Genomic DNA, 27299 nt, shown 5'->3' with positions numbered 1-27299 from the left:
GGTCCGGAGGGTGAGGATGATGAGGAGTCGGAGGATGAGGATCAGGGGTCAGAGGATGGAGGAGAGGATATCGGTCTTGATAGTGATGATCAGGCCGGAGATGATGCAGATATGCACGAGGTTGAGCCAGTGCATCACGAGTTTACTTCATCACACTTCGAGGCAGGTGGCCCTTCACATGCAGTTCCAGAGACTTCAGATCTTGGGGCACAGATGAGATCGATGACTTCCATGCTAGAGAGGATGGAGGTCGAGACGGGAGCAGATGTATGAGAGGATGGAGGCACGACAGGGATAGGATAGAGCATCGGGTGACTCAGCTAGCGGAGGAGTTCAAAGCATACAGAGATCGAGAAGATCACCTAGATAGACTGTACCCTAAAATTTCCATTTATGCATTTCGGATGTAATCGTTGTAAAAACTTTTGAAATTAATGAAGTTCCTTTTGTTTCACTTAATTATTGTATATTATGCACCTTCCTTTTCTTTGCATCAGTGACATTTGTTTAAGTATAATTATGGTATGTTATTCGGAAATGTCCTGTTTTGCTTCATAGGTTAAGTTTCTAATCCAAGTGTTCTATTATTCACTTCTAAGAGTAGAAGAGTCATTTCAGATCAATGACTCGGGGAATGTTCGATTATTGTCTTTTGTGGTTAGGATTTCCTCGAACCTTGGGCTCCGATACCAATCTGTCACATCCTCCCAGCCGGTACCCTATCCGGCATACCCGAGAGTGTGATCCACAGCCCAAGATCGGTATCGAGTAATCAACCTCCCACATAAACAATAACATAATCATGAACAATCATAATAAAAGTGCGGAAGATAAACCATAGATCCAATAAGGAAAGAATGAATCATATATAAATCGAGTACTAGATATAATCGAGTGTCAAAAACAAATATGTAAAGTGAGGCAAAATCCCACTCTACAACCAGTGGAAAAGTAGCTCTAAAAGAGAATAAACTAGACTAAATCTAATCCCAGTAGCAAGTACAATGGGTAACTAAATTGTTCTCCACTTTATAGACAACATCTCTATAAGTATAAATCTCATAAACAAGACAAGGACGCTTCCACTCCATGGTCGGACTAAGCATCGTACGGAGCATAACCACTCGCGGGATCTTCGGTGTAATTGTTGTAACCGCAATCACCTTCCTGGAGATATGCCTCATCGCCTTGCGCTTCTTCATAGGGACCGTCATAATATTCAAGCACTGCAGAATAGTCTAACAAACATTGTACAATAAAGGAATGAGTTTCAAAGAAACTCGGTAAAGGCGATTAAAATCCATAATAACATAAATGACGGGATTTCGAGAACAAACATAAATGTAATATGATATGAGACAAGCAATGAATGAATGAATCTAACTCTATGTATGCTTTGGTCTCTATTGGCAGACATGCTTTAAGTCATAGCACCGTACTTCTTTAGGAAGGTCTCAATCACTCATCATCAATTGGTAATGGGTCCGGCATCCCTCGGGACATTCCATGGTGGGGTTAAGTCACCACTCTCTCACATCACCATTGGTCTAAGTACCGGCGCATGTCGGGGGTAAAACCTAGCCAAATGCAAGTCTTCTACTTAGTTACATCAAGTCGGATCCGGATACGTCCATTCCCTCGTCCCGACGATCCTTTCCGGTATCCTTCACACTAGAGTCCTCATAGTCCCTGACTACGGACTCATCAACCCTATTGATCATCCACATATGGTAAACGGGAAGCTCTCACGTCCTCTCACGGGTTGGTTACCGGTCTTGAGCGCTCGTGAGCCCAAGTCTAACCATATGCAACCCTACCAATAAATGGCCCCCACAATGTGATTCCTGTCCTCTCACGGGTTGGTTACCGGTCTTGAGCGCCCATGAATCCCCATTGCTACCACGGATCGTTCGGTCTCAATACCCCTCCGATTAGGGTTTAACATAACAGGACATCCTAGCCAAACACTACTAGACAATCCTAGATATGTCATCCAACAGTTTAGGAAGGTGTCCATAGGGCATCTCCGGAAACATCCCATAATATTCCCGTAGTAGTCCAAGGACAGAAGTGTCAAAAGGACACCTCTCCTTTCCAAACCATACTTAAGCATACACATGCATCAATTCATATCATCACATATATGGTAACTTCATATATGGAAAGAAATCAATAATTACAATCACTTTGTATATAATTGGTAAGTAAATCATACATGAGTCAATTCAATATGAATAAGTAACGCTACTCTGATATCAAGATAGTACCACAAAGTAGTATAACATTATAAGAATCTAATTAAAGAAATAAATTAATAAGATTCAAATATAGAAACTAAGATATGCAATTTATGTTGTTAAAGAAGTAACCATCCTTACCTTTTATAACTCGCAAAGAATCCTAAGAAATCAAGTAAGATCTTGGCAAACTTGAGAAGAAGGTCCTAAACAAGTGTATACAACATATTAGGAAAGATCCCTAACAGAAAAGATACCAAAACATCCAACACAGACCAATTTTGGAGTTGCTGTACTCATTGGTCGAGTGGATTGGTCGATCGTCCGTCCAATCGACCAATCGGTCGACCAATGCGAGACGATAACCTAGAAAAAACAGAGTTTTAAGATATGAAATCCGAATTTGGTGGTTCAAAAGGGTACTAATCAAGGGGTAAACTACATCAGTAGTATCCTAACATATAGGGGACCTCAAAACACTAATCAAATCAAGCCATCAAGATCCAAATTAGGAAACAAAAAGTTACCATAATTAGATCAACCATGGATCTTGAAGAATTCAAGGTAGAAATCAAAGACAAGAACAATAGGAGGATGGATCATTGCTTCAGGTAAAGGTATCATGAAAAGCATACTTAGATCTTCAAGGAAATAGGCTTAAAAGCATAAATCTAAATAAGGAAACAAAACCTACCATATATGTAACCATCATGATTCATGAAGAACACATAGTATGGTAGAAGAGAACAACTAGAGATTGATAGATCATGGATCATGAAAAGAAAACACAGCAATTGACTACTAACATGATCAATATAGAAGATCCAAGGAGATCAGAATTCAAATCAGAAGTTAAACAAAGACTAGATCATGGTTTGATCATGATTCCTTCAAAAGCTTGCAATGATCATGGTTAAGATCATTGTTCTAGCCATTAATCCTTAGGATGATCATGAGAGACAAGTCCAGAGATGTTTGCAACGAGAGAATGCAACATCTCCTCTACATGCCTCAACTCAAAAAGGAAAGAAAATCAGAGATGGAGGAGAAGAAGAGAGTATAGACATACCTTTTGATGCAAAAGGAAGAGTTTCGACGAAGATCCGTCAAGAAAATCACCAAGGATGCAAGGGAGATGACTTGCAGAGGTCTTTGGTTCGTTCCAAAGAGTTTGGAGGCAGCAAATACGAAGTAGACTCAAGATTGGACTTAAATAGAGCAAGCAAGACCTAATTGCCAAAGACAGCACTCATTGGTCGAGTGGATTGGTCGATTGGTCTAGTCGACCAATCGGTCGACCAATGCCGACAAAGAATTCCAAAACAGGGAATTGAAGACCCGGATCAAATCCAATCCTAAAGGGGTTTGCACACATAACAAATGACTTACCTAATAGGTATAAATGCCTTCAAACCATGATAGAGAGCACTCCAAGTCCATCAACTAATCCGATCTCCATCAAGATTCAGTTTCCATAAATAGAACTTCATCATCAACTCTCATGGATTCAAAGCCAGACACCAAGTCCTCCACTGGGATGGCCCAAAGCTGACTTCTTACTTTACTTCGGGTCACCTGGACCTACAAATAACAAGGTTTCGGGTCAAGGTTAGGGTTGGGTTTTACGAGACCCCTTACAGGCTCCACTTTGAAGCGGTAATCGGACCCTAATCAGGATACAAGAATACTATTCACAACTTGGTTAAACAATTCTAAAAAATAAAAGATTATTCTAACAAAGAGTTAAATAATCAATATTAATTAATCACAAAACATAAGCTCAATTTAAAAAATATTAACTGAACCTATATAGAGCACGGATGTTAACACCACAGATCAATACATACCAAGTATTAGATCAATATTAACAAGAGAATTTAGACAACAGATAGTATAATCAGAGAAGCAAGAATTAATGAGATTAATTAAACCCTAATCATATCAGAATTACCTACCTATACTCAAATTGTCACCCAACGAGGTTACAAACACATTAAGAATATACCACGATTATATGAAACACTTTTAACGAGGTTTTTATAGAACCGAATCATAATCATAGCACATTCATAACATATGAAATGAAACAATTTCATAAGGTTAACAATTATGACAGAATTGTATAGAGACTATAAGAACCGAATGGTTATTCATATATCAGAGGTATAGGCAGTGAAAGAAATTTAAAGAAATTGAATATTGTAACCTGAGACAATCTTAACCGTATAAGCAACCTTCAATTTAGGGTTTAAATGATTCAACAATACCTAAATGAAGCAGGGAACATGAATGAGATGGCTCTGATGCCAATCTGTGATCGTATTATCAAACCTCATGCCCTAAAATCTTGTGGACCGAACATGCAAGGGTATTCACACATCAAGAGAAGAAGAAGACATGATTACGGAGTTCGGCATATGCCTACTCTCCGGGATTCAGGTATGAATCCAATTCACTAAGCCTTTGGGAAGTTACAGATTTAGAAGAAGAAAGAAGAGATTACGAATACACCTGATACAAGCAACCATAGGTTTCCAAAGTACCATCGAGTGCTCGCCATACTCCAGCGATCAAAAGCCCTATATCATCTCCTTCAAGAACCAAGGAAGATCAGAGCTACAGGCGATCGAAGACAACAACCATGGACGAACCTTCAAGAAAGCTTCCAAGAACCGTAGAACAGAGAGAAATCCCCAAATAAAATCGATTTGCATATACCCCCTAAACCAATCCAGCCCTCTAATAAACAATAGGTTGTGGAACCATATGAACCCAACCGGTTCGGTTCATGACTAAAGAAGTACAAATATATACCAAAGTCGTGGGTCCCACTCAGGATTCGAAGAAATCTTCTCAACTTTGCTCAAAAGTTCTTGATCGGGAACTCGCAGAGAGCAACAATCTTATCTCTAAGACCAGATCTTGCCGTCATGGCGAAAGAATAAAATCAGAATTCTCAAGGACGCATTTCCAAATCAAAACTCTCAATAGAAGACCACAATGGTAAACTCAAAGCATTCAAATCCAAAGTCTTCTTCCGGTTCTTCCTACTAAGAGCATCAGCAACAACACGTTGCTTTCCAGGGGGTGATACCGAATATCACAATCATAATCGGAGACTAGTTCCAACCATCTCCTTTGTCTCATGTCAACCCTTTTGGGTAAAGAAGTATTTCAAACTCTTATGATCCGTGAAAATGGCAATCTTCTCACCGTAAAGGTAATGTCTCCAAATCTTCAAAGCAAAGACAACAGCGGCAAGTTCTAGATCGTGAGTGGGGTAATTCCGCTCATAATCTTTCAATTGCCGAGAAGCATAGGCTACGACCTTGCCATGTTGCATCAAGACACAACCCAAACCAATCTTTGACGCATCGGTATAAATCGTCATACCACCGGAACTATCGTATAGTCAAAACCGGGCACTTGTCAATCTATCTTTCAACTCTGGAAATTCTTCTCACAAAGCGCCGACCAAACAAACTTTTCTTCTTTCCCGGTCAACTTAGTCATAGGAGCAGCCAACCGAGAAAAGTTCTCAATAAACCTTCGGTAGTAACCCGCCAATCCAAGAAAACTTCTTATTTCCGCATCGACTTCCGTCTTTCCCAATCAGCCACAGCTTGACCTTTTTCAGATCGACACGAATACCTTCGGCTGAAACTACATGACCAAGGAATACCACTCTCTTAAGCCGTAAATCACACTTGCTAAACTTAGCTAACAACTTCTTTTCTCGCAACCTTTGCAAAGTGAAACTTAGATGACTCGCATGCTCTTCTTCGCTTCTTCGAATAGATCAAGATGTCATCAATGAAAACAATCACAAACTTATCAAGCACATCATGAAATACTCGGTTCATGAGGTCCATGAACACCGCAGAGCATTGGTCAATCCGAAGGGCATGACTCTAAACTCGTAGTGACCATACCGCTTCGAAAGTCTGTCTTGAAGATATCACTAGACTTCACTTTCAATTGGTGATATCCGGACCTTAAGTCAATCTTTGAGAACACAATCGCACCCTTCAACTGATCGAAGAGATCATCAATTCTCGGGCAGCGGATATCTATTCTTGATAGTCAACTTATTCAACTCACGGTAGTCGATGCACAAGCGCATACTACCGTCTTTCTTCTTGACAAACAAGACCGGAGCTCCCCAAGGTGACACACTAGGCTGCACGTAAACCTCTATCAATGAGCTCATTCAACCGATTTTGCAACTCTTTCAACTCAAGAGGAGCCATCCTATACGGAGCTTTAGATACCGAGCGGCACCAGGGACGAGATCAATAGAAAACTTCGACATCCCCCGTCTGGAGGCACTCCCGATAGATCATCGTGGAAGACATCAACAAAGTCGCAGACAACCCCGACTTCATCAACTCTTTTCTCCACTTTACCCTTGCCTTCAGATGAAGCATCATCCACTAGGGCATAGACTTGCATCAGCAGTGACACAGCACCTTCTTACAAACCCTTCTCTTTTCCCCCCGAAATTCTAAGACCGGACTTCCACAAATATGGAACTGAATCTTCTTTGAGGAACAAAGGAACACAAACTTTGTGGGCAGTAACCAATCAATTCCCAAAATAATATCGAAGTCCTTCATGTCAAGAATTACAAAATTGGCTTCCAAGTTCTTCTCACCAATCAACACAGGACATTTAGATAACCCCTTATCTAGTTTCACAACAGACCAGTAGGTGTACTAATCAATAAACAACTAGACAACTTCTCGTGGATTAGGTTAGTCTTCTTGATGAATGCAGATGACATGAACGAATGAGATGCACCCGGATCAAATGAGACAAATGCAGAAATAGAAGCAACTAACAATGTACCCGTAATCACTTCATGGCTTGGATCCCGCCACAGATCGAAATACGAAAACTCTACCGGAGGGAGGAGCAGGAGCACTCTTCACCACTGGAGCAGTCTGGACGGGCCGCCGTCGGAACAGCACGAGCGAAATGACCAGCTTGCTTGCAGAGAAGCAAACAGATTGCTAGGTCCAACAGGGTGGCTGCAACAGAGGGCTTCGAACAAAATGCCTAGCACTTGCACTTGCACTTGCTGGTGGTCGGTTTCCGCCATACCGTCTAAACCGGCCAAGGCTGAAACCCGTGTTCGATCTACACTCTTAGGCTGAAAGGTAGGAGTGGGGTAGGGTGTAGGTCTCACAAAACGCCGGTCATTACGATCCACCAAACCAGAATTCCTTGACGCTGTGGCTTTTGCACACGAGCACTTTCCTTCTCTCGTTTCTTCCAACTTCTTCGAGTTCTGCACCACTTGAGCATAGCTCACTATAGGTCGGACCGTGAGGTAAGCTTTAATGGCAGGGCGCAGTCCTTTGAAGAACTTCTTTGCTTTGGCAAGGTCATCCTTCGCAGAATCGGAGCAAAGAAATGAAGCTCCTCGAACATCCGTTGGTACTCCAACACGGATGCGCAGATCCTTGCGTACGAACCATGAACTCGCCTTCCTTCGCATCTTTCACCGCCTCGGAAAGTAATTCATGCAAAAAGCCTCTTTGAACAACTCCCAAGTTACAACTCCCGCATGCAAACCTTCCAAAACAGACCGAGTGGAGATCCACCATGCATCACTCTTCTTGTTGCAACTTCTGTCAAGAAACGAATCTTCCGAGCTTCCGAGCATTGCAGATGTCGGAAAGCCTTCTCCAACTCACGAAGCCACTTATTAGGAAACAAGGGGTCCTTGGTAACTCCGAGAAAGTGGGTACTTGCATCTTCGTAAAACTCTCCATCAAAGTAGCATGAGGAGTTCAAGCTAAACCTCCCGCATTCGGGATCGCGGCATGAGGATTCACATTAGCACCAGCTCGGGTCTCATTATGCGAGTCATGAAACCCACCAACATCCGGTTGAATCGAGCCGCTTGCCGCCGCATCATATTGCCCATAATATTGGCAATATCTCGGAAAACTTCCAACATTTGGGGGCACCAGGTATCTCATGGGTACCCCGATCAACATTAGGTATCTCACCACCTCCATGAGGTATTTCACCACCTCCTTGAGGTATTTCACCACCTCCATGACCACTGGATTCACCACGCCCACTTCTCGCAGTAACCATTTTGCAAACCGAGAACATCAAAATACCAATTCTCAAGTTTCAACAAAAACCACAAGTCCAAATGATTTGAAAACTTAAATCATGCTCAAATATATCCATATAGTCATCAAACAATAATCCATAAGGCAAAAATCACATTTTCCAAAAATTCAACAGCAAAAGAGGTCTCCGTGACCATTGGTCGAGTGATTGGTCGATCGGCCGCGACCAATGAGTCGACCAATGTAGATAGAATGCGAAAATTCGCATTATAAGCCTCATTTCCACATTCCAACTTCATTTTATCTTCTTTCAAAGGTGAGAGAGCTCTAGGGAAAGTCTCCAAAGGTTCTCACAAGTGTTCTTGAGGTGTTTTGGTGCTTCAACAACAACACAACAACACACAATCATCACAAACAAGGTAAATCTTTCATTCTTTCTTCCATTTTCATCTTCTCATGCTTGCATTTCAAACAAAACCATGCTTTGCTTGTATCCAATGCTAGAAATCATGCTTGGGAATACTTAGAAACATATTCCCTAGGTTTTAAACACAATGCCATGCATAGACAACAAGTTCTAACATATTGTTGTTCATCTCGCAACGTTTTCATACCTAAATCGTTATATTTAGAAAAATTTCGTTTTCTCTCAAACCACTTGAAATTTTCGCACGAGATCAAATGCTACATGCTTAAGATGATACCGTAGATAGGTCCATACAATTTGATTTAACCAATTTCATCTTTTCAAAAAAATCCAATTTTGACCTAAATTGCAAAATCCCCAAATTTCCTTCTTGCTGAATATTTCGCTTTAATCCAAGTTTTCGATCGATTTTCATCAAACAAACTTCATAGACATGAAATTCCAAGTATTGCGCACATGCTAGTATGTTCAAATCAAATTTCCCCAAATTTGAAATTTTTCGAAAAATTACGAAAATACCCTTTTGGCTCAAATCTTAAAGTAGCACTAACTGAATTGTCTCTTGTCTCTTTCACCGTATACCCACTATGCGAGAGGGGAGGGCGAGGACGAGGTAGAGGTCGTGGTCGCATTGTAGGGGCACTTAGGGGGCGGAGGGTCGGGTGTCCTTCGGAGCCTAGGACAGGAGGTTAGGGAGACCCGGACATGTTCGACACACCTCGGGCCGAGTTCCCGTACGAGGCCTACTTCGCCATCGCAATATCAAGATAGGACGTCTACTTCACTTACGCTAGCTCGTAGTCTTTAGGATTCGGCGAGAGATTCGACACGTTGCAAAGTGGACTCATCTCTTCACCGAGGATCCGCCCAGATACCCGGAACTAGTGAGGTTGTTCTTCAAAGAACCTTACCTACACAGAGGAGGCTCAAGGCCAAGGACATCCACTTAGACTAGTTCTAAGGAGCAGGGTCTTCCGGACACAGATTCGCTTCTCCACTCGAGCACCGGGGCTGAGATCTTGCGGGGTTCCTTACTATCCACAAGCAATGTGTGTGGATACCCGCAGGAGCGGATCCGGGACAGCCATCCGATGCCGTACGAGCTCGCGAGATATGCTCTACGCTATGGGATAGCCGTCGATGCTTCACTCCGTGGACTAGCGGACGGATGACAGGATTCCGCACGGATTATCGGTCGCATAGTTGGCCGAAACATTATGTCGAAGGCCGGACTTCACCATCGGGTCACGTTGATGGAGGCCTTAGTCATCTACCGCATCTACATGGGCTTCGAGATCGATCTCTCCTACATCATTCAGAGGGTCATGCCGGACTTAGTTCTGCGGCCAAGCATGCGGAACCTTTGCTATGGGAGGCTACCGACCTTGATCTTCGTGCATTTCGGGGTGAGCTTCGAGGATACACCAGAGGACACCGGTTCACGGGGGTACTCCATTGGGACTCGGACCATTCGTCGATGAGACCGCAATGCGAAAGATCTCCGGTCCGGAGGGTGAGGATGATGAGGAGTCGGAGGATGAGGATCGGGGTCAGAGGATGGAGGAGAGGATATCGGTCTTGATAGTGATGATCAGGCCGGAGATGATGCAGATATGCACGAGGTTGAGCTGCATCACGAGTTTACTTCATCACACTTCGAGGCGGTGGCCCTTCACATGCGGTTCCAGGAGACTTCGGATCTTGGGGCACGATGAGATCGATGACTTCCATGCTAGAGAGGATGGAGGTCGGACAGGAGCAGATGTATGAGAGGATGGAGGCACGACAGATAGGATAGAGCATCGGTGACTCGCCTAGCGGAGGAGTTCAAAGCATACAGAGATCGAGAAGATCACCTAGATAGACCGTACCCCTAAAATTTCCATTTATGCATTTCAGATGTAATCGTTGTAAAAACTTTTGAAATTAATGAAGTTCCTTTTGTTTCACTTAATTATTGTATATTATGCACCTTCCTTTTCTTTGCATCGGTGACATTTGTTTAAGTATAATTATGGTATGTTATTCGGAAATGTCCTGTTTTGCTTCATAGGTTAAGTTTCTAATCCAAGTGTTCTATTATTCACTTCTAAGAGTAGAAGAGTCATTTCGGATCAATGACTCAGGGAATGTTCGCTTATTGTCTTTTGTGGTTAGGATTTCCTCGAACCTTGGGCTCGATACCAATCCATCACATCCTCCCACCGGTACCCTATCCGCATACCCGAGAGTGTGATCCACAGCCCGAAGATCAGGTATCGAGTAATCAACCTCCCACATAAACAATAACATAATCATGAACAATCATAATAAAAGTGCGGAAGATAAACCATAGATCCAATAAGGAAAGAATGAATCATATATAAATCGGAGTACTAGATATAATCGTAGTGTCAAAAACAAATATGTAAAGTGAGGCAAAATCCCACTCTACAACCAGCGGAAAAGTAGCTCTAAAAGAGAATAAACTAGACTAAATCTAATCCCAAAGAGGTTACAATGGGTAACTAAATTGTTCTCCACTTTATAGACAACATCTCTATAAGTATAAATCTCATAAACAAGACAAGGACGCTTCCACTCCATGGTCGGACTAAGCATCGTACGGAGCATAACCACTCGCGGGATCTTCAAGGTAATTGTTGTAACCGCAATCACCTTCCCGGGAGATATGCCTCATCGCCTTGCGCTTCTTCATAGGGACCGTCATAATATTCAGGACTGCAGAATAGTCTAACAAACATTGTACAATAAGGGAGGGAGGAGTTAAAAAGAAATCGGGTGGGGATAAAAAAAAAAAAAAAAATAAATGGCGGGGTTTATAACAAACATAAATGTAATATGATATGAGACAAGCAATGAATGAATGAATCTAACTCTATGTATGCTGGTCTCTATTGGCGGACATGCTTTAAGTCATAGCACCGTACTTCTTTAGGAAGGTCTCAATCACTCATCATCAATTGGTAATGGGTCCGGCATCCCTCGGGACATTCCATGGCTGGGGGTTAAGTCACCACTCTCTCACATCACCATTGGTCTAAGTACCGGCGCATGTCGTGGTAAAACCTAGCCAAATGCAAGTCTTCTACTTAGTTACATCAAGTCGATCCAGATACGTCCATTCCTCGTCCCCGACGACGATCCTTTCCGGTATCCTTCACACTAGAGTCCTCATAGTCCCCGACTACGGACTCATCAACCCTATTGATCATCCACATATGGTAAACGGGAAGCTCTCACGTCCTCTCACGGGTTGGTTACCGGTCTTGAGCGCCCGTGAGCCCAAGTCTAACCATATGCAACCCTACCAATAAATGGCCCCCACAATGTGATTCCTGTCCTCTCACGGGTTGGTTACCGGTCTTGAGCGCCCATGAATCCCCATTGCTACCACGGATCGTTCGGTCTCAATACCCCTCCGATTAGGGTTTAACATAACAGACATCCTAGCCAAACACTACTAGACAATCCTAGATATGTCATCCAACAGTTTAGGAAGGTGTCCATAGGGCATCTCCGGAAACATCCCATAATATTCCCGTAGTAGTCCAAGGACAGTAGTGTCAAAAGGACACCTCTCCTTTCCAAACCATACTTAAGCATACACATGCATCAATTCATATCATCACATATATGGTAACTTCATATATGGAAAGAAATCAATAATTACAATCACTTTGTATATAATTGGTAAGTAAATCATACATGAGTCAATTCAATATGAATAAGTAACGCTACCGATATCAAGATAGTGCCCCACAGAGTATATAACATTATAAGAATCTAATTAAAGAAATAAATTAATAAGATTCAAATATAGAAACTAAGATATGCAATTTATGTTGTTAAAGAAGTAACCATCCTTACCTTTTATAACTCGCAAAAGAATCCTAAGAAATCAAGTAAGATCTTGGCAAACTTGAGAAGAAGGTCCTAAACAAGTGTATACAACATATTAGGAAAGATCCCTAACAGAAAAGATACCAAAACATCCAACACAGACCAATTTTGGAGTTGCTGTACTCATTGGTCGAGTGGATTGGTCGATCGTCCAACGACCAATCAATCACCAATGCAGATAAAGAGCCTAGAAAAAACAGAGTTTTAAGATATGAAATCCGAATTTGGTGGTTCAAAAGGGTACTAATCAAGGGGTAAACTACATCAGTAGTATCCTAACATATAGGGGACCTCAAAACACTAATCAAATCAAGCCATCAAGATCCAAATTAGGAAACAAAAAGTTACCATAATTAGATCAACCATGGATCTTGAAGAATTCAAGGTAGAAATCAAAGACAAGAACAATAGGAGGATGGATCATTGCTTCGTAAAGGTATCATGAAAAGCATACTTAGATCTTCAAGGAAATAGGCTTAAAAGCATAAATCTAAATAAGGAAACAAAACCTACCATATATGTAACCATCATGATTCATGAAGAACACATAGTATGGTAGAAGAGAACAACTAGAGATTGATAGATCATGGATCATGAAAAGAAAACACAGCAATTGACTACTAACATGATCAATATAGAAGATCCAAGGAGATCGGAATTCAAATCAGAAGTTAAACAAAGACTAGATCATGGTTTGATCATGATTCCTTCAAAAGCTTGCAATGATCATGGTTAAGATCATTGTTCTAGCCATTAATCCTTAGGATGATCATGAGAGACAAGTCCAGAGATGTTTGCAACAGAGAATGCAGCATCTCCTCTACTGTCTCAACTCAAAAAGGAAAGAAAATCAGAGATGGAGGAGAAGAAGAGAGTGTAGACATACCTTTTGATGCAAAAGGAAGAGTTTCGACGAAGATCCGTCAAGAAAATCACCAAGGATGCAAGGGAGATGACTTGCAGAGGTCTTTGGTCCGCTCCAAAGAGTTTGGAGGCAGCAAATACGAAGTAGACTCAAGATTGGACTTAAATAGAGCAAGCAAGACCTAATTGCCAAAGACAAAGACTCATTGGTCGAGTGGATTGGTCGATCGGTCCAAGTCGACCAATCAGCGACCAATGCCGATAAGAATTCCAAAACAGGGAATTGAAGACCCAGATCAAATCCAATCCTAAAGGGGTTTTGCACACATAACAAATGACTTACCTAATAGGTATAAATGCCTTCAAACCATGATAGAGAGCACTCCAAGTCCATCAACTAATCCGATCTCCATCAAGATTCAGCTTCCATAAATAGAACTTCACCCCCCCACCCCTCATAGCCACCCCCCACCCCCCCCCCCCCCCCCGCCCCCCCCCCCCCCCTCTACTTTACTTCACCCCCTCGGACCTACAAATAACAAGGTTTCCTGTCAAGAGTTGGGTGTTGGTTTTAAGAATCCATACCACCCCCCCCTCAAAAACCCCCAGCCAACAAAAAAAAAAAAAAAAAAAATAAAAAACACAACTAAAAAACAAAAAAAAAAAAAAAAAAAAAAATAAAAATAAAAAAAAAAAAAATTTAAATTTTTAATTTAAAAAAAACAAAAACTCAAATTTTAAATTTAACAACAATCAAATAAAAAAAAAAAAAATACAAACCAACAAAAAATAACTACTAAAAATTAAATAAAAAAAAAAAAAAAAAAAAAAAAAAAAAAAATAAAAAAAACAAAAAAAAAAATAATTTATTAATTACCCAAACATTTATAACTTCCCCCCCCCCTACCAATAATCCCCCCCCCCCAAAAACCACAAACAAAAAAAAAAAAACACCCCAAAAAAAAAAAACCTTTAAAACAGGTTTTTATAAAACCGAATCATAATCATAGCACATTCATAACATATGAAATGAAACAATTTCATAAGGTTAACAATTATGACAGAATTGTATAGAGACTATAAGAACCGAATGGTTATTCATATATCGTAGGTATAGGCAAATAAGAAATTTAAAGAAATTGAATATTGTAACCTGAGACAATCTTAACCAGATAAGCAACCTTCAATTTAGGGTTTAAATGATTCAACAATACCTAAATGAAGCAGGAACATGAATGAGATGGCTCGATGCCAATCTGTGGATCGTATTATCAAACCTCATGCCCTAAAATCTTGTGGACCGAACATGCAAGGGTATTCACACATCAAGAGAAGAAGAAGACATGATTACGGAGTTCGGCATATGCCTACTCTCCGGGATTCAGTATGAATCCAATTCACTAAGCCTTTGGGAAGTTACAGATTTAGAAGAAGAAAGAAGAGATTACGTAATACACTGATACAAGCAACCATAGGTTTCCAAAGTACCATCGAGTGCTCGCCATACTCCAGCGATCAAAAGCCCTATATCATCTCCTTCAAGAACCAAGGAAGATCAGAGCTACAGGCGATCGAAGACAACAACCATGGACGAACCTTCAGAAAGCTTCAAGAACCGTAGAACAGAGAGAAATCCCCAAATAAAATCGATTTGCATATACCCCCCTAAACCAATCCAGCCCTCTAATAAACAATAGGTGTGGAACCATATGAACCCAACCGGTTCGGTTCATGACTAAAGAAGTACAAATACCAGATTACCCCTAACAAAAACAATTAGGCAACATAAACTAGAGTAGAAAGCCATGGCAGCACCTATGAAGATTTTACATTCGTCATGAGCATTATGTTCTCAGTTCTTTAGAGAAATGCATCTGGCTTCGTCAGTCATACATGGCATAAATTGATAAGCTGCAAACTCAAGGAAAGATGTCCATGATTTGAAGGTCAAAGTCGGGATGGATTTCCATGGGTTGTTTTTGAGTTGCAAGCAGAGTCATCTTGTGTTATTGCAGTGCACCTGACTTTGGGTTAGTTATTGAGCGCCTTTCAAGCAGAATTAGGAGGATAGTGGCATTCAAATTTTTAGAGTTCGAGTCTTCTTTCATATGAAGCAAAAATCAGATAATGTGGAGGCGCCCAACGTTATCAATGTAGGTAAATCTGTCCAACAGTCATTGTCAAATTGGGTGTGTGAGATTAACTTTGGGTTAGATTTCTTTTCTTGAAATTTCTGTACCCTCTAATGAGTTAGCCATGTGTTCGAAGTTTTGGTTTTGACGGTGTATGGCCTTCCAAATCTAGTCAGTAGATTAGGATCTGGGAGACATTTATGGATGTTCCATTCAAACTAGATATGGGAAATAGTAGCACTGTAGCACCAAACACCAAGCAAGCATCAGATATGGTATTGCCATTGATACCGTTTTCACTTTACATTCATACCGTTTTAACATAATTTGTTTAAAAAAAAGTTAACCATCCGAAATATGTTTAAATTAGTAAAATATTATTGAAACCAATTCGAAGTTACAGATATGGTATTGCCATTGATACGGGAAAAATGAACCCGAACCCGATTGAATCAAGTTTGAGTCTTAATCATCGGCTGAACCATGATCGAGACCGGTCTTGACCAAGTCTCAGTGATCGTGCATGGAAAAACAATTTGACGGGGTTATAAGGCCTAAACGTGATCCCAAATATTGCGGGCTATGTGATCGAGTCACAATAGGAAACTACCACTGCTATGGAGTGGAGATCATGCCAAGTTTGGTAACTACCCACAACTCCGAATATCAAGGGTAAAACCCTAAAGATCCAACAATGATCAAGAGAGGATGCAAACGAATCCAACAGTTAGGATTAGAAGGTAAAAACTATATAAACCGTGACCTACGTACATAGGAGGTATATGAATCGTTTCCTTTACAATTATATCCAATTTATGCTCTGCAACTAGCCAAAGTCTTTGTGATCAGCTCCAGGATTGACTTAGCCTTCGGAGGTGGCCTCCCGACCCCACGGTCGGGTCACGTCTAACTTTGTTTTGCAGGTTCATCCCCAGGGATTTAGAGGCTAAGCAGATTTTGGACGCATCATTTGGTGCCGTCTGTGGGAAACACTTCAGAAAACCATGGTTACTAGATCAGAGGCAGCAGCAGCAGCAATAGCTGCAGCCCAAAGACTTCAAGATATTCGTCCTCCTCTAGGAGGAGGAATTCTTGAAGAAGAAATTCCTGAAGAAAGTAACACTCGAAGAGTTCGTGAAGATCAACATCTGAATGGAGATGAACATCTCAACAACCCAGATAATCTTCAAGAACCGATGAATCAAATGCACCTGCAATTTTTGGAGATGCAGCAAACGCTACTTACGATAGCAAGACAAGTGGTTGCTCCTCAGGCTTCTAACCCTTATGATTAGGAAGAGGCTCGAAAGCGTACTCGAAAAATGGGTGTACATTTATCTCCTGTTCGGGGATGCTCTCAGCAGGGAAATCGGCAACAACCCAAAGGTCAAAACTACAGGCAGGCTCCTTAGAGTCTTAGAGGTTGAGCTCAAGAGCGAAGAATTGGAGAATTACCAAGAAGGAATGGCCGATACGAGCCGCCACAAGCTAGTCGAACCGGAACCATTTTCCGATTGGAACAAGGGGCACACACCAACACACCATCCTCCCTGTGTTCGGGTAGGGATAGCTTCGAACGGATGATGATCGGACAGTACATATCTCACGAGAACTGGAAAATATAAACCAGAGACTAGGACAACTCTCCTGAGGAAGAAGAACTGATGACATCTACTCGATCATCAAAAAAACCCCATTTGTAGATGCTATTGCCAGGTTCGAGTTCCCCCACAATTTTAGACTTCCAACATTTTCCTCATTTGATGGTTCGGGAGATCCTATTGCCCACATCAGTTACTACCAACCAAGGTTTAAAGTATCGGTATCGAGTATCATATCGGTCAAGTGATTTTAAGAGACATATCTGTATCGAGTATTGTATCGCTTTGGCTAATGTATTTTAGTGTAATTTAATGGAGAGATGTATCGAGATGTATCGTATCCATTGGGTCAAATATGGATACATTCTGTATTGTAGTGTATTTAATGGAGAGATGTATCGAGATGTAAATCATATTCATTGGGTCGAAATATGGATAACATATTTGCTAGTTTAAATCCTAAAATGGTAGAGTGTTTGGTTGCTTGGGGTGGGAAAGTGGGAGACAAGGTTCCTTGAATCAAGGAACCTTGTCTGTGAGGGCGGTTCAACTTTCCCACCCCATGCTATTTTAAAACCCCACATATTTGGTGGGATTTTGTGGGAAAGTTGGGAAAAATAAAAAGTGGGACCCACCCCATCACTTTTCCACAAAACCCTTTCCTTTCCTTTTCTTCTCCCTCACCCCCCCCCCCCCCCCCCCGCCCCCCCCCCCCCCCCCCCCCCCCCCCCCAAACGCCCCCTTCTGTAGAGTGTTTGGGTCATATCTTATAGGAGCAGCTCAGAAATGGTTATCGAATCTTCCTTCGGGAAGAATTGTCGACTTCGAAGAATTTGCCCGAAAATTCATTGGTCGATTCCGAAGTGGGATTCAGACCAAGAAGACATAAGAAACATTATTCACTGTCAAGCAGGGGAAGAATGAGTCAATTCGGGACTACCTGAAAAGATTCAATAAAGTCACTATGGAGATCGAGAATCTGGACGAACAGGTGGCTAAGACTGCACTCTTTACCGGACTCACCAATAGAAGACTCTCGGAGTTGTTACTTGAAGATATCTGCCTCATATCCCGCACTGGTGCAAAGATGTCAGAAGCAAGCTGAAGTAACTGAAATTCTAGATGCACGCCAGGGAGAAACCAAGCCATCCAACAAAGACCCGAGGCGCTTGAAAAGAGCCAGAGGTCAAAGCAACCCAATCAAGATCGGGGTAGGAGGCCGCGTTCGGGTTGGAGATAGCGTTCGTTGATCAAGATGACTACACACCATTGAATGCTCTCCAATCGAGATTTTGATGCCAGATGAAGGACTAGGATATCCTGAAGTGGCCTCCAAAGCAGGTTTCCAAACCTAGGGAGCCAAATATGGAGAAATATTATTGCTTTCGCAAAGATTATGGGCATTATACAAACGAATGCCGTCATTTAAAAGCAGATATCGAAAGGGTTATCATCTGTCAAACTATGTCAAGGGTCGGTGAGATGATTGAGAAAGAAGGGCAATGCAGAAAAAAGAAGAGAGCGTTCAAGAAGCGGCGAACGTCGTATTGAACCTCTAAAGTCGAAAAAGGGTAAAGAGGTTGATGAGGCCAACCAATCCCCTATCCTAACGATATTCGGGGGCCTTGAGCCTGAATCTCTCAAAAAGCTAAAAGCAAAAGCCAAATTGGTAGGATCGGGAGATGTCCAGAAGTGAAAGAAACCAAATGTGGAGGAAAGCATTACTTTTAATGAAGAGGATGGAAGAGGTGTGTGCACACCTCATGATGACGTAATCATTATCAAAGTGGAGATTGGTCGTCGGGAAGTGCACATAGTGCTAGTAGATATGGGGTCATTAGTAGACCTCTTGTCGTATGAAGCATCCAAAAGTTGAGGATGGAAGAAGGCTTGCTAAAACCATCTTCAACTCATTTGTATGGATTCGCTAGATCGACAGTGATAGCGGAAGGTTCGGTACAACTGGATCTCACAGTAGGGAATTTCCCGAAGGAGGCTACTATCCGCGTGAATTTCCTTGTTATCCAAGAGTTGCCGGCGTATAATGTCATACTCGAGAGGCTTTCCCTGACAAAGCTTGGGGCTATGGTATCAACTAAGCATATGAAGATCAAATTCCCTATCGATCAAGGGGTCGGAGAGGTAATCTTAGACCAGAAAACCTCAAGGCAAAGCTATGTCTCATAGTTGAAGGATAAAGCTAGTCCCCAAAAGGCCACCGCTCTTTTGATAGAAGTGAGGGACGATCGGGATGAGGATACTATGCAGAGACCTGAGCCCGTGGAAAAATTGGAACTAATCCAGTTAGATGAGGAAGACGAAGGAAGAACAACCCATATCGGGTCCAAACAGCTTGAAGATTTCATAAAAGAATTGAAGGGCTTTCTTAAAGAAAACATTGATGTATTTGCTGGTTAGCCAACGACATGCTAGGCATTGATCGAACTGTTGTGGAGCACAAGCTCTGGATTGACTCGAAGGCCAAACCAATAATTCAAAGAAGAATAAACTTCTCGATCAAGAAACACGAAGCCATTAGAGGAGAGGTCGAGAAGCTGAAGAGTTCAGGTTTTATTGAACCAATAGAATGTCCAACGTGGCTTGCCAATGTGGTAATGGTGAAAAAGTCAAATGGAAAGTGGAGGATGTGTACCGATTACATAGACCTCAACAAGGCATGCCCGAAGGACTGCTATCCTTTGCCTCGAATAGATCTTTTGAGATACAACTACCGGGTATGAAACTTTAAGTTTCATGGACGCTTATTCGGGCTACAACCAAATCCTGATGAACTGAGAAGATGAAAAGTTTACAGCTTTCATGGCCGATTGCAAAAGCTTCTATTACAAGGTCATGCTGTTCGGATTGAAAAATGCGGGAGCAACCTATCAGAGGGCAATGAACAAGATTTTTTAAGACCTGATCGGAAAGAACATGTAGGCATATGTGGACGACATGCTTGTGAAAAGTCTCAAGCGTTTGGGGCATATCATGGATTTGGCAGAGGTATTTTCAGTTTTGAGAAAATACCAGATGAAACTAAACCCTGAAAAATGTGCGTTCAAAGTATCCTTAGGAAAATTCCTATGGTGCATGGTCTCTCAGAGAGGGATCGAGGCTAACCCAGTCAAGATACATGCATTGATCAGCATGGCGCCTCCAATGACCGTTCGGAATGTACAATGCCTAACGGGTAGAATTGTAGCATTAAACTTATTCATTTCATAATCAGGAGAAATAATGTCTGCCATTCTTCAAAGGCCTAAAGGATCTAAAAGAGAGTAAAGCAGCACGATGGACGGACGAATGTCACAAAGCATTTGAAGATTTGAAGATCAAGCTCGGGAAACAGCCATTACTTTCTCTGCCGAAAAAAGGAGAAACCCTACAAGTTTACCTAGCAGCCTCAGTCTCTGCCGTGAGCGCAGTCCTCATTCGAGAGAAAGAGAAGAAACAATGGCCCATATATTATGTCAGTCATGTACTCTTGGATGCAGAAACCAGGTATTCCGTGATTGAGAAGTAGGCGCTCGCACTTATGATGGCAGCCCGAAAGCTAAGACCTTACTTCTAGGCTCACTTAATAGAGGTACTGATTACTTTCCCTCTAAAAAAAGTTCTTTATAAACTTGATTTATCTGGAAGAATGGTTGATGGTCGGTAGAGCTTGGGGAATTCCAAGTAGATTTCAAACCATGAACGGCCATAAAAACCTAGGCCTTAGCAGATTTCGTAGTAGAAACTACAATCTTGATCGAGGAGGAACCCGAACTTTCCATCCCAACCATGTGGGACGTTTATGTTGATGGTTCAAGCAACAAGCTGGGGGCTGGAGCAGGAGTCTTATTAATTAGTCCGGGAGGCTTTGTCATACGATATGCCTTATGGTTCGGGTTCGAAGCAAGCAATAACGAAGCAGAATATGAAGCCTTCATAGTTGGTCTTCGGCTGGCAAAGGCACTAGCAATAGCTGAGATAATTGTTTACAGTGATTCTCAACTCATTGTTAATCAAATACAAGGAGAGTACGAGATCAAAGAGTCTAGACTACAAAAGTATCAGGAGGTGATAAAAATACTAAGGAAAGAGTTCAAAGATGTCAAAGTTTGTCAGATCCCGAGAAAGGAGAACACTATGGTAGACAAACTCTCTAGGTTTGCCAATGCTAAAGAAAAACTCTAGAACCTTCGATTTACATTGAAGAAATAAACTTCCCGAGTGGCCAAGCAAATGAAGTTTCTTCTATCGAAGATGAAAGGTGCTGGATGGACCCGATCATCGAATACATCCGGGATGATAAACTACTCGAAGATTCAAAGGAGGCTAGAATCATTCGAGTTCGAGCAGCTAGATTTACAATACAAAGTGGAAGACTATATCGAAGATCTTTTGCTGGACCATTACTTAGATGTCTGGGACCAGAGGGATTGAGAACTTCCTTGGCAGAGGTGCACGAAGGAGTCTGCGGAGCACACATAGGTGGTCGGGCACTACCACATAAGATTTTGAGGCTCGGGTTATACTAGCCAAAAATCCAAGAGGCTATGGAGTACGTTCGCCACTGCAACAATTGCCAACTTCATTCGACCGTATCAAAACAACTTGTTGTAGCCCTAACATCAATTCTCAATCCAATCCCATTTGCTATGTGGGGAATTGACTTGATGGGAAAGTTCACCAAAGCATAGGGCAGTCGGGAATACTTAATAGTAGTGATTGACTACTTCACCAAATGGGTTGAGGTAGTCCCCTTGGCAAATATCATTGAGAAAAGAGTCAAGATGTTTGTGCTAGAATCAATCATCCACAAGTTTGGAATTCCAAAGATTCTCGTAATAGATCATGGAATGCAGTTCGACAACCCCTAGTTCAAATGATTCTGCAATACATACATGATCAAGCATCGTATGTCTTCAGTAGCATACCCCCAGAGCAACGGTCAGGTGGAAGTCACCAACAGAACCTTGCCAGAAGGAATTAAAAAGAGACTAGAATCTGACAAAGCCTTATGGGTTGAGGAACTCCCGAATGTCTTATAAGCATATCGAACTACGGTTTGAACATCAACGGAAGAAACTTCATTTAAGTTAGCCTATGGGACAAAAGCCTTAGCTCCAGTGGAAGTGATGGCAGGGACTATTAGAGATCGAGAATTTCAAGAAAGGGCAAATGAGAAAGGACTACTAGATAGTCTAGATCTTCTAGATGAAGTTTGAACAAGAACCACTGCCCGAATACAGCTCTACCAAAGAAGGATAGCCTCTCATTACAACACTCAAGTGAAGTACCGACAATATTGATTGGGAGACCTAGTCCTCAGAAACACTATAGCCTCTGATCCACATCACCAAAGGAAATTGGATCCTTCCTAGGAAAGACCATACATGATTGTGAAACCAGTTGGTTCGAGAGCTTATAAGCTAAAGGATCCAGCAAACAACCGAGAGCTAAGTTGATCGTGGAATGTAAGGCATCTCAAGAGGTTTTATTCTTAAAAGCTATTAGTTTCAAGATGTAATGCACATCAAATTTGATCCAAGATATCGATTCATATTTTCAAGCACTGATTCTCTTTTGAATAAGGGGCACATAGGAATAACGTTGTTTAAATTCAAAAGGCTTCAACCACGAATTAAATATGGGGCATTGGCTTAAAACCCGAATGAGACCTCTGAAAGCTTAAGAATTCTTAGGAATTCGTTAAGTATATTAATTACAGGGCATCGGTTTAAAACTTGAATGAAACCTTCGCAAGCTTAAGGATTCTTAGGAATTCGTTAAGTATGTTAATTATAGGGCATCGGTTTAAAACCCGAATGAGACCTCTGAAAGCTTAAGGACTCTTAGGAATTCGTTAAGTATGTTAATATGGGGCATCGGTTTAACACCCGAATGAGACCTTTGAATGGTTAAGAATTCTTAGGAATTTATTAAGTATGGTAATTACGGGGCATCGGTTTAACACCTGAATGAGACCTCTGAAAGCTTAAGGATTCTTAGGAATTCATTAAGTATGGTAATTACGGGGCATCGATTTAACACCCGAATGAGTCCTCTGAAAGCTTAAGGCTTCTTAGGAATTCATTAAGTATGGTAATTACGGGGCATCGGGCATCGGTTTAAACCCGAATGACCCCTCGGAATAACTCATGTTACAAATACACAAACAAGACAAACGAGAAAGCAAAAAGTTGTCATTGATGCAAAGACCCGAATGGGGGGCCAACCCTTACCAAAAAAAAAAGAGAAGAGAGAGCAAATAAAAGTACAATAGTATTTTGAGAACAATCATAGTTCGACAAAAGGGTCAAGGGGCTGGTTGTGGGCCAAATCGGGAGTCTGATTTTGAGCGGCTAGCTCAACAGTTTCCTTCAGGGCAACACTATCTTCCATAGCTTCGCGTTCGAGGGTCAATGGGAGCTCATCACTAAGATAGCCTTCATTATTCGGGTTCACCGGGGGAGGATCGTCCTTCTCCAACACCCATTCTAGGGTTGCCATGTCCAGCTCGGGAAAGATCTCAGCTTTGATGAGATCTGCATACTACTCAATCGGGAAAGCAGGATCCCTCCTCAAAATGGACATCCAGACATCATTGATACCAGCCTGGTAAGCTAGAAAGTTATAGCGAGCCAGCAATTGACCAAAGGGCTTGTTGTTCAGATACTTCTCAACATAGGCCTTTCGAACCTCAAAAAGCTCAAGCCTTCAGGATCCGAAGGAGTGGTAGATGCTAGTTTGTCCTCTAGCTCCTCCTTTTCTTGGATGAGATCCCGGATCTTGGATTTGGAGGAAGAGAGGGAATCCTTCCGATGGTTCATCTCCTTCTCCATCTCTTCCATTCGGGCCTTGACCACCATTAGCAACCCAGCTGCAATGCGAAGCCGGCCGCTCTCCTCCTTTAACATTGAGACCTCCTATTGCTTGGTCTCAACAATGGCATTGCCACGCTTAGCTCGAGCGCTAAGACGACCCACTCTCATTAGCACTTCCATATCACAATGGAAATGCTTTGTGAGGACCCTGCATCCAAAAGTCATTAGAGAATCGGTCAGTAAAGACTAAGGCAAAGAAGAAATGTGAAGTACCAAGAAATGGAACAAACCTGATGGAAGAGTTCACCAACTCTTCATCGGGCATGGAGTCCAAGACCTCCCGATCACCTGGAGCCCAAATATTTACTGCCCAATCAATGGCCAGGTCCCGAGGCTTCAGCTTCCATGTGGGGATGTAGACCCCCTCTTGACTGATTTCGCTTCTCTTGGAAGCGGCGTTGTCAACCAACTCCTATTTCCTCCGAACGAGAGCAGTGTCATTCTAAGTGGACTCAGCAACGTCCACTGGCTCCTTCCCCTTGGCAGAAGGATCTTGCCTTGCTTTGAGAAGCCCCTTCGGGGCAGAAGTGGAAACCCCCTTCGGGGCAAGGGAACCTTCGGGAACTCTATCCTTTCCCTTGGTTCGGGGTACTCTATCTTCTACAGCTTCAAAACTTTGTTTGGCCAAAGCCTTTACTGTATCTGGGTTGAATCGGGGAGGCACAACAAAAACAAAAGAAATGTTAGAATTATCACAAGAGAAACAAGAAAAAGTAAGTAACAGGATTCGGGCGCTCACCATGGGTTAAACCCCAGTACCGAAGGACTGCCTCATACTCCATGGCATATCCATGGATTTCTTGATGCGACCGAATAGCTTTGATGGCCCGAATCGCTTCATCTTCAATTGCAGATAGAGGAAGAGGACGATTAAGCTGAGTATAGGAGTTCAAGTGACTCCAAGAGATTGGGAAGTTGAGCTCAGATTCGGGAGCATGGCAGAATAGATACCAATGGCACCATCCCATATGATTTGAAGGCCAGGTACCTTCGGCAAGAATTCCACCTTGCCAGCCTAATTCATCCTTAGTGCGTTTGGAGAAAAACACCCAATCGGGAGGGTTAGACTTGCTCAAAAAGTAAAATTGAGAAAATAGGGTGAGAGAAGGGGTTATGTGGAGATCAATACAAAGCCCGATGAAGCCAATAATGTGCCTCCAACTATTTGGGAAGAGCATTCCTAGGCAGAGTTCCGAGTGATTAAGGACTTCAGCAAAAAGGAAGGAATAAAAAGGGATCCGAACTCCATTCCTAAAGGTGTCAACATAAATTGAGAACTCTTCGGGAGGATTGTAATTCACCCTTTCGTTAGGGTTTGGGACTCGAAGAGTATAAGAAAAAGGAAGAGAAAACTCTGTAGAGAGTTCATCAACTTCAGTTGGACGAACTTGAGACACATAGAAAGGACTAGTGGAGGGTCGGGAACTCCCGGCCATTGATTGTTTGGGAGCCTTCCTTTTCTTGGAAGAAGCTCCCCGAATCCCAGCCATATCATCGGGAGGATTCCTAAGGTTCGTGGGAGCTGAATGCAACCAGCGATCGGTGATCCTCTCATCCCGATTGCTTGACAACTCTACAGAAATTGAAGGACTTGCTTGATCAGCAAAGCCCTCTTCGTCAATCAAATGATCAACGGAGTCTCCATTTGAGGTTTTATCACTACCCATGGGAAGAAATGAGAAACGAAAAATGTTGAACTAAAATTTTTCTAAGAGAAGAGTGAATGGAGAATAAGCTGACCACCCTAATGGAAAAGAAAGGATTTGAAAATGCAAGGAAAAGATATAACTTACTCGTGATTCAGAGGTTGATGCTTGAAATGTTGGAAAGCTTGAATCGTAGGAACAGAGGTTGGAAATCTTTAGAGCAAAAGCAGAGTTTTGCAAGCCAAAAACAATTTGCAGACAAGTGGAAAATGAGAATGAAGACAAAGAAGTACTTTTATAGGCTCAAGGGTAAGAATGGACGAAAGAGATCAAACTTGATCAACGAACAAGATTAAGTGACAGTTTGAGTAAAATTAATCAATGAACTAGATTCAAGATCATCAACGGCTCTCGATCGTTGACAATTCGAATGACAGGGTAATGATGGCTACGCTTCCCAAAGAATATGTGGTGTATGCCGTGCAAATAAGGAGGAGTTCAGGCGGTTTGACGGCACACCACTGGATAGAAGAGTTAGAAGCAATAAATGCTATTTTATCCAAAACGAAAAGACGTTTCAACTTCATTCGCGATCAGGGCGGAGAAAGCCAAGCCAAGCGTTCGGTCTGTAGACTTCTCCCGATCACTCGGCATGGGGGCAAATGATACGGGAAAAATGAAACCGAACTCGATTGAACCAATTTCGAGTCTTAAACCCCGGTTCAACCATGATCAAGACCAGCCTTGACCAGGTCTCAGTGATCGTGCGTGGAAAAACAATTTGATGGTTATAAGGCCTAAATGTGATCCCGAATATTGCGAGATGCGTGATCGAGTCTGTTGTGGAGAAGCATATATCCCGAGAGCCCCCTTGGGACAAAAACACACCCCCACATGGGACATGAAGGTCTTCTCATTAGAAGACCGACCTAGGGAATCCTGTCAGGAGTAGCCCACATCCCTCTTCCGGAAGAAAAATGGAGACGACTCGAGAGACAGATTCGGAGTACACTCATGAGTCCTAAGACTAAGTCCAACATACCGTTGAGGATGACCAAGTCAGAAGAGTTAGTTGCAGATAACTACTCAAGGAGGTCGTTCCGAGAATTGGGGAGATGAGTCATCGGATAACGGCTCTATCTGGTCCGACAAAGAAGGAGCCGTAACTCCGAGGATATTCCACTCACTCTTCAACTGACGATCCAAAACTCAAGGAAGCGCCGCCTCTAGTTATCTTCTATATAAACCCACATCCTACATGGAGAAAGGTACGAGATTCATCTGATCAATTAGTCATTACATTTTTGAGAACTCTCTCAAGAACTCTTATTGTTGCCTAGGCTGACTTGGGCGTTGGAGACGGTTCCCCGGCCAAAACTTGGCCGGTCCATTCTTGTTTTCTTTGTGAGTGCAAGCATCTTAGTTATTCCAACTTGGCTTGAGAGCTCTTAAGGTGGTCATCTCGGTATCCGGCCCACGAAGAAGTTCTAGACACAACAAATTGGCGCCGTCTGTGGGAATCGTC

Source organism: Hakea prostrata, chromosome 6 (assembly GCF_041222555.1).
Source record: "Hakea prostrata isolate BN-2017 chromosome 6, UWA_Hpros_2, whole genome shotgun sequence".
Taxonomy (NCBI): Eukaryota; Viridiplantae; Streptophyta; class Magnoliopsida; order Proteales; family Proteaceae; genus Hakea; species Hakea prostrata.
The sequence above is the reverse complement of the archived record's forward strand: the minus strand, read 5'-3'. Positions refer to the sequence as shown.